Consider the following 8,898-nt stretch of genomic DNA (forward strand, 5'->3'; position numbering starts at 1 on the left):
GCGCTCGTTGGGCTGATCCCTGTGGTGTGCGGCTGCGTTGTCCGCCGTGTGGCGCTGTGCGTTACAGCATGCTGTGCGAGGTGCGGTCTGGAGGTGCGGCCCGCCGCCATGTTCGGGGTGCGGTCCTGCGCTTGGTCGCGCGTAGGTGGTGAGATGTTTGACTCGTCGGGTGCCGTCCGCTACGTTGCGGTATACATTTGGTCTGTCCGTGTGCTCTGTTGGCGACGTCCTGACGCTCTGTGTATTGGGGACCAGTGCCGGCCCTGGCACTGGACGGTGCGAAGCGCTCGTGACGGGTGCTGTCTGACGGCGGGCCCGCGTGGCCGGCTGTGCCGCAGGCTGAGGGCGAGGTCTCGGCTCTGGGACGCCGCATCCAGCTGCTGGAGGAGGACCTGGAGCGCTCCGAGGAGCGGCTGGCCACCGCCACCACCAAGCTGGCTGAGGCGTCCCACTCCGCCGACGAGTCCGAGCGGTACGTGCGATACTCCAGCACAGCACAGCAAGCACAGCACAGCACAGCACAGCACAGCACAGCACAGCACAGTACAGTACAGTACAGTACAGTACAGTACAGTACAGCAGCACAACACAGCGCAGCGCAGCACAGCACAGCACAGCACAGCACAGCACAGCACAGCACAGTACAGCACAGTACAGTACAGTACAGTACAGTACAGTACAGTACTGCACAACACAGAACAGCACAGCACACAGTACAGCACAGCTCAGCTTAGTGCAGCGTGGCCGAACGTCGGCCGCTGACGTTGATATAACAGTGCAACAACGCTCGGAGATAATAGTTGGGTCAAACTATGGGAGGCCCACGACGGGGTCGGACGGTGTTGCGAGTCGACCTCCGGTCGGACGGCCCTGTCCACCGACAGCCCGGACACTGTATACACAGCGCCGCCTTTGTGATGTGTGTGCATGCCTTGCGAGTGTGTCAGCGTCCGCTCTCTGAGCGGGCCCGAGCGGGGCGGCCGGCCAGTGCCGCAGGTATGTCGCCTCTGCACTCTGGCCGAGCCGCGCGCCAGCGGTGTGCTCTGGACCGAGCCGTCATAACCAGAACCTGCGTCGCACCCTAGGTGATAACAATTAGATTGTCCTCAAGTCGAGCATTATTCCAGGCTGCGTTATGTGGCATGCTTTGTTTTTGTGTGTTTTTGTGTTGTTTTTGCGTACTCCGCAAATTTTGCGATTTGTAACGCTATGAATATTAATAGCCCACTTCCATGTGAATCCAGGGAGCCTCTCCCGGACCTCCAATTGACCATGTTGCTGGCGGTGCATGTATGCGTGGTCGCCCGTTTCCCTTTAGTTTTCACCCGAGGTCAGCTGCCGCCGCGTGCCGTGAACTAACCGGCGTGAACACGTGCCCGCACGCAGCGAGCGCAAGGCGCTGGAGAACCGGACCAACACGGAGGAGGACCGCGTCTCCATCCTGGAGGCGCAGCTGGCGCAGGCCAAGCTGATCGCCGAGGAGGCGGACAAGAAATACGAGGAGGTAGGGCGGCCGCTGTGCTGGGGAGGAGCGGGCGCGCGCGCGACTGTGCGGCCTCGCCGGGGTCCGGCTGCCGCTGGCTGGTGACCGCCGCCGATGGCGCCGGCCGGGTCCCGGCGGGTGAGCTGGCCGCCGCCGCCGGCTGCTGGGGAGGGACGCGGGTCGGGACATGCTGTCTGACGCGCCGCCGTCCGTGACAGCATGCGCAAGGTGCTGGAGAACCGCAGCCTCTCGGATGAGGAGCGCATGGACGCTCTGGAGAACCAGCTGAAGGAGGCCCGCTTCCTGGCTGAGGAGGCCGACCGGAAGTACGACGAGGTGACCGCGCGTGACCCGCCCTCCGTGTGGCTAACGGCCGGTGGTGTGACGCGCGGGTCCACACTAACCGCACGCCCGCCCCCAGGAGTGGACTCTCGACAGGCGGGAGCGACAGGCGGCTGCTGTAGGGGGTCCGTCCGGTCCTGACGGCAGTGTAGCTGGTCCCCGCGACTTGTTCACAGGAATGCTGGTCGCTCCCGAGAACTGCGGCTGCATGGTCAGCGATGGTGGCATGCGAGAAGTGTGTGGTTTGATGTCGAATGCACATGATACAGTCACGCAGGCACACACTAGGTTTGTTGTGCGTCGGTCCTCTTTAGTTGCCTTTTACACACACTTGGAACGATCATCACGCTCAAACCATCTTGGTAAATCCGTAACATGCTCTTTCGTCGTAGAGTCTGTGCCACTACTATGGGAAGCTTAAGACGTTCTCTGTGTAAACAGGGACACTTATTGATTTTATCAATTCCACATGAGGTATAAAAAGAATGTCAAAAAGATTACGAAATGCGGCGTCGCCGCTCTTTGACTGGAGCCGGCTCTGAGGCCAGTCTGGGTGCGTCGCTGCGCCAGCCAGTGCTCTGATCGCCGTCAGCACACCACTGACGGGCCGGGCCCGCTGCTGTCGCCAGGTGGCCCGTAAGCTGGCATGGTGGAGGCCGACCTGGAGCGTGCCGAGGAGCGCGCCGAGACGGGCGAATCGTGAGTGGCGTGCCGTGTGTTGTGGTGTCAGCCCGCCCCCGCCTAGGGCACGACCCTCCACAGTGCGCTCCCGCATGGCCGTGCCGCCCGTCGCCCGGCGTTTGGGCATGCGCAGCCGTGGTGTGCGTGTGTGCTGCCGGCCGGCGTGGTGGCGTGGTTTTCGAGCTGGGGTCCGGTGGCCCAACCGGCCGGCATGCGCCTGATGGGCCCGTGGTGTGCCTGGCTCGTTGACAGGTGGCGCGCAAGGTGGTCATGCTGGAGAATGACCTGGAGCGGGCCGAGGAGCGGGCCGAGACAGGCGAGAGTTGAGCAAACGCCCCTGGGGCCGTCCTCCCCTCCCCCTGCCTCCTACGCGCACACACAACCAAGCCCAGCAGTGACCATGAAGTCACAGACGGGACGTGAGTAGTTAACTTGGCACGCATCTCTGTTGGTGCTCCGGGAGCCAAGCCCAGCAGCGGTCCACAGCTGGTAGGCGAGACGGGAGCGACAGCTGGGATGCACTGGTCTCCCCCCCCCCCCGCCCCCGAGCCCTACCTGCCCCTACGCGCATCAGCCCACCAGCGGCTCGAGATATCCGTACTTCAATGTGACACAGCTATTCGTCCCGGGTTGCCTCCATCACCATGCCCAACATCAACGGTCAGGGATGTCGACGCCCTCGCGAACCCAGACCGGAGACCCCTGGCTGAGCCGCCGGTCCGTCCCACCGCCGGGCGTGGCGGGACCGACAGGTGCCAGTGCCCTTCGTTCACTACACCCACTGTCTGGTTGAGTGGAGGGAGGCGAGGCGTGAGTATTCCTTCACTCGTGCTGGCACCGACACTTTGCTGTGGTTCGGCCTTTGGGTGTGCTGTGAATGTTGCCTTGGTCTGATGCTCTCTGTGCTGTTCTCGGTCTGTACTGGAGCCCCGTCTCTCGCTGCATACGTTTGGCTTGAACAGCAGCTACATGACGCGGCTGTCATTTCCGTCTCTCAAGCGGTGCTGCGTTGATTGAGATGCATGGCGCCTCGCTGGCTGTTTTACATAGGCGGAGAAGAGTGTTGGTTGTTGCCCGGCGAGGCATTAATCCGTCGCCAGAGCAGCGCGGGCTTCGAGGCATGGCTCGACGGTGCGGTGTGGCGTGGCGCGTGGGCCGACTGTTCCACGCACTGACGCCGTGCCTCTGGTCCGTCCCGCAGCAAGATCGTGGAGCTGGAGGAGGAGCTGCGCGTGGTGGGCAACAACCTGAAGTCGCTCGAGGTCTCCGAGGAGAAGGTAATGCTGTCGTCGCGCGTGGACCGCCGCCGTCGAAGGGGCACCTTTGTGTCGGTCATCGACTCGTTGAGTCGCAGGGATGCCCTCCCGGTAGACACCTTTCTGGCTTCGATGATTCAGTGTTTGGTGGGTGTAAAGCTGTGAAACTCAAGACATTGTGTTCATGGGTTTTCTACACCGGGTTTGGACCGAGCATACTTGTATTACTTTCCTTCTCGTGATTGGCCCCGGACCTTCTGTTTAGTCATACGTTTATGCAGCTGATTGCGTGCACCATAGCTGCATCAGTGGGGCGCTGATGCGGTGAGGTCAGTTGCTCCTTGACCCAGCATTGGTCGCAGTCTGTTGCGATTGGCAGACAGTGGGCGGACAAAGGCCTCGCTGATTGACCCCGTTCCGTGACCTAGTGAACCTCGTCTGTACGGTATGTGTGATTGTTTCGGTCATTGTTCGACGGCGATGGCGCGGGGTATTGGTATGCTGCAGCAGCGAATACCCGCTCGTCACCCTTACCCCCTCTCACCGCGCGTCCGGCAGCCTGACCCGTGGTGGACATACAGCCTGTTTTTAGGGGCGGAGGGGTGCGGGGTCTTTCCCCTATCTCATTGGGGCGTGGCTGGAGTCAAGCTGGGCTGTAATGTGGGCGGTAGCCGCTCCCTGGTGGAGAGTCGCCACCATCGGCGGGCGGCGAGACAGCCGGGGTGCGGACGCTGACCTCCGAGCAGCGGGGTCGGCCGAGCGCCAGCCGCTTTCTCCCGACCCTGGGACGCCGCGCCGGGAGGCTTTCTCTCCGGCCTGGGACGGGCGCGGAGACACTGGGTCAGGGCCACCCTGGCGCCGCTCGCGCCTCGTCCCGGCCGCTCCCAGCGGACCCGGCGCCACTAAACGCCGCCGGCTTGTCCTGTAGGCCAACCAGCGTGAGGAGGCGTATAAGGAACAGATCAAACAGCTCACGAACAGAATGAAGCAGGTAACCGGGCCCACCGAGCATGTGCCGGCCGTCCGGCGTCCACGAGCATGGGGTGCCCCTGGCTGGCGTGACGTGTCGACAGGCGACGGCCGTGGACGACGCTCGCCGGCACTCTTCTCTCTAGCTGTCGACCCCTCCCGAGCCCGGCCCGCGCCCACCCCGCCCCGCCCCGACCGCGCGGCCTCCGCGGCCCCACTAACCAGGACGGGCACGGTGCCTTGCCCCGCCCTGCCCTGGCCTGGCCTAGTCTGCCCTGCCCTGCCCTGCCCTGGCCTGGCCTGGCCCTCTCCGGCTCGACCCTTCGCTGTGCGTGCCGTGACGTGACCCTCCGTTCTCTCTGCGCTGCCCGCCGGCTCTAGGCCAAAGAGCGCGAGGAAGAGTACGAACGCCAGCTGACAATGTTCACTCAGCGCCTGAAGCAGGTACTGCCCCCTCTCGCCGCCGTGTGTGCTAACGGTGTGCCGTGGTCTGACTAACTGTCGACGGCATGGGGGGAGGGCGTGCCGTGCGCTCGTGCCACTCACGCCGTCGTGTTCCTCTAGGCCTCGCAGCGTGAGGACATGTTCCAGAAGCTTCAGCACGACAGCGAGATTCGGTGGAAGGAGGTGAGCCTCCGCCGCCGCCGCCTCCGCCGCTCCGCCGCCGGCGCCGTGCCAGCGCCGCTCGGGGCGTGGATAGCCGCGCCGCCTGCTCCGAACGGGGGCCGCATGCCAACGTTTCCTAAAGCGGCGGATGCTTTCTCTGGCGAGCCGCCGGCTGTATTCTGGCCAGATCGGGGGCAAAATCGGTATGCGCCGTGTTCGTTTACAGCACGGGTCGTTAATGCCTCAGTAAAACTGGCTAAAAGCAGTGGCCCCAATCGGCCCTCATGCAGCAAACTGCTGTCGGCGCATATCTCCTTTCTCGTTGTGTCGGGGTGGGCTCAGATTTTTTCCCCTTGCGCTCCTGCCTTCTGCTTCTTTCCTGGCGTCTGGTGTGGCCCGGAGTTACTTGCGCGATTTCATGGCTTCTGAAAAGCTCTTGAGCTGCAGGCCGTGGCTTGTTAACGTGCTGTACGATACTGCGGTAAGTGCACTACCACGTAAACGGACCGCTTCACCTGCGCCGCGATAAGCTCAACTCATCGGCCATAATACGTGTTAACTCCAACTGTGTCGCTTGTGGCCGCCTTTCGTGCCTCACGAGGCTAATACCGAGTGGCTTCGTCTGCGGACGTGCCCGGAGGGCGCCGGGTGGTGCGCCGCCCGTGCGGCACACGCCGCTGGTCCGGCACGGTGATCGGTGTCGAGCGAGGCGCTCAACCCGTCGCCTAGTTGATGCGCGTCAGACGATTCAGTGCGGCGCGTGTAGCTTCCGACGCTAACGCGGTCGACTTGAGTGCAGTCAGAAGCGTGTGCTGATGGGCTGATGTGTGGCTGTCGGCGCGGCGGCCGGCCCGTCTTCCGTCGGCCGGTCGGCGGTGCGTGGCCGGCCGGCCGCCGTGCTGTGACCGACGCCATGCCGTCCGCTGACGCCCGCTGCCCGGCAGGCTGAGGCCCGCGCCGAGTTCGCCGAACGGTCGGTCCAGAAGCTGCAGAAGGAGGTCGACAGACTGGAAGGTGCGTGGGACGGCCGCTGCCGCGCTGCTGCTGCTGCCGGGCACGGGGGTCGGGGTGGGCCTGGGGGGACTGTGGGCTGATCGGACCGGCTGTGTCTGTCACACGGTGACAGCCGTCTAGTGGGGTCGGTGGTGGGCCCAACAGGCTCCGCTCCGTGTTCATTCCTGGTCCCGGTACGTATGGTCGCCATGGGCAGGCTCCTGGGTATGTCTGTTTGTGTTGTGGTACGGGTTCACCGACGGGGACCCAACTGGACACCCCGGATTTGTCATGGATTAGATTCATCTGGAGTCCCTGCCGTAGATGTTGGAGTCTCCTACCTTAGACGTTGGATTCGGGACTAAGGCTGAAAATTCCCACCACGCTGAAGCGGGCTGGGTCCGGTTCCCTTACCAACGACCATTTGTGTGTTACAAGCAGCTCATTCGGATAAACTCCGCGCGGCCACCAGTGCCTACTAGGCCAGGTAATAACGCTCATGTTATTCGTTAACACGCAAACACGCGGTACCCAGACTTGTACCGTACAGCATCCTCCGAATCCCGGGGCACCGTCATTCCTCTGGCCTCTGACCACCTACCGGGGCTGTGGACCGCGTGACGCCTCGCTCGATGGCATGTCTGCGTTTTCTACGTTTTTGGCATGGAATGACTAGACAGAAGAGTTGCTAGTGAATGCCAACCGCGCCCCAGTTTGCACTACCATTGACCAGTTCGTGCTCGTCGTTTTTGCCTGCTTGGTTTGGCTGCGAGTGTGTTGTTTTGGCCGTCGGGCCGCGTGCCGTTTTGTTTCGTTTGCCGCCTACCGGTGCGCGCCGCCTGGGTGTGCCCCGCTTCTGACCGCGACCGGGCACGTGCAGACCAGCTGCTCGAGTCGCGCCAGCAGCAGAAACAGCTGGAGGACGAGATGGACACTACCCTGAAGGACATCCAGAACCTGTGAACACCGTCCAGTGCATGTGTGACCGGCGAAGGCGGGCCAGGTGAGCCGCGGGCGGTGCGGGACGGAGCGGTGGCCGTTCCCCGTGTGGCGAGGCATCTCCGCCAGGTCGCACGGCCGCTCAGGAACGGTCGCCGGGCGGGACGTGACGCGCCGGGCCATGGTGTGCGGTGTGGAGCTCAGGTTTGGGTGAGGCGTAAGTCAGTCAGCCGGAAGAAGGGCCGATGCAGCCGACTGTAGGCCGTCCAGTGCAGGTATTGTGACTGATTTGCGTTCTGTTGTTTTTGTTTGTTTTTGTTTTTTAGATGCATGTCACAGTACGACTGCCAAGCTGCAAACGTAGGTCCGATTCCTTCCTCACCAATCTTCTCCCATACACAGACACTTAAGTGCGGGTTCGGTGGACGGACGCCGGAGCTGGCCGGAGCTGGGATGAATGAAGTGTGCTTTGTACTAAATGTACTTACTAAATACAACTTGTCTCACATCAGCCAGTTAACGTGGTCCTGGTATAATGACGTGATGAAGAACCCTTGTGTTGAAATCGCTGGGCTATGTTGTATGTGGGGTCTCCTCTGCTTTGCTAACGATGACGACTTCTCTGCAACGGACGATAACAATGACCATAACAACAAATAACTATCACGCTTCATCTGTGCGCGTTTCTGCTGCAATAACGTCTCTGAAATAACTCCCGGCTGCCGTTAACCGAGCCGTGCTGGCCACTGGAGCTGTTGTAACACCGCCGCCTTAATACCGAAGGGCTGGCTGCTGGCTTTGTCTCGGGTGCATGCCAGGTGACTGAGGGCTGCTCGGGCTGACCGCGGGCCTGCCTTGCAGACGACCTGGTGCACGAGAAGGAGAAGTTCAAGTCCGTCTCGGACGAGCTGGACACGACCTTCTCCGAGATGTCGGCCTACTAAACCGCGTCGCTTGCCATCCGTCCGCGGCTCGCCTGCTGCACTCTGCCTCTCCCTCGCTCTCTCTGTCTATCTGTCTGTCCGTCTTCTCCTCCGTCTGCCGGTCTGTGTGTCCGGCTGTGGGCCCTGCTCGGCGCTGGCCGGGCCGGGCCCGCTGTCCGGGCGCCGGCCCCGCCCGGCCGTGCGGCGGCGGTGAGGACGCGCCCGTAGGTGGCGCCCGTGTGGGGGCGGCCCCGGCCGCGGCCGCTGTCTCCGCTGACCGCTGCCGTGTGCCCGCGCCGCCCGCAGACGAGCTGGTCAACGAGAAGGAGAAGTACAAGGGCATCGCCGACGAGATGGACACCGCCTTCGCCGAGCTGTCCGGCTACTAGAGCGCGCCGCGCGCCGCCGCCGGCTCCAAGCGCGGCCGGCGGGCACGGCCCGGGGTCGGGGCACGCGCCGGCCGCGGCGGGAGCGGGCGGCGCCGGCGCGGGCGGGCCGCCCGCCCCGCTCACACTGACTGATGATGCTGACCCGGCCCGCCCGCCGCCCGCCGTCCGCCCGCCCTGCCGGCCGCCGGCCGCGGACCCCGCCCCCGCGCCTCCCCCTCCCTCCCTCCGGCGCAGCTACCGGCAGCAGTCACACCCTGTGAGCACCAGCGCCGCCGGCCCTTCACTCTTCTGTACGCCGCATGCCCTTTCTGGCAGGT

At 63.6% G+C, this 8,898-nt stretch overlaps 1 pseudogene; it reads left to right on the forward strand.

Moving 5' to 3' along the window:
* LOC119104007 (tropomyosin-like) overlaps positions 1–8,610 on the forward strand; it is a 60,459-nt pseudogene extending 51,849 nt beyond the window's left edge.
* The last annotated feature ends 288 nt before the right edge of the window (positions 8,611–8,898 follow it).

The sequence above is a fragment of the Pollicipes pollicipes genome, unplaced genomic scaffold (genome assembly GCF_011947565.3).
Source record: "Pollicipes pollicipes isolate AB1234 unplaced genomic scaffold, Ppol_2.1 Scaffold_5724;HRSCAF=6776_pilon_pilon_pilon, whole genome shotgun sequence".
Lineage (NCBI taxonomy): Eukaryota > Metazoa > Arthropoda > Thecostraca > Pollicipedomorpha > Pollicipedidae > Pollicipes > Pollicipes pollicipes.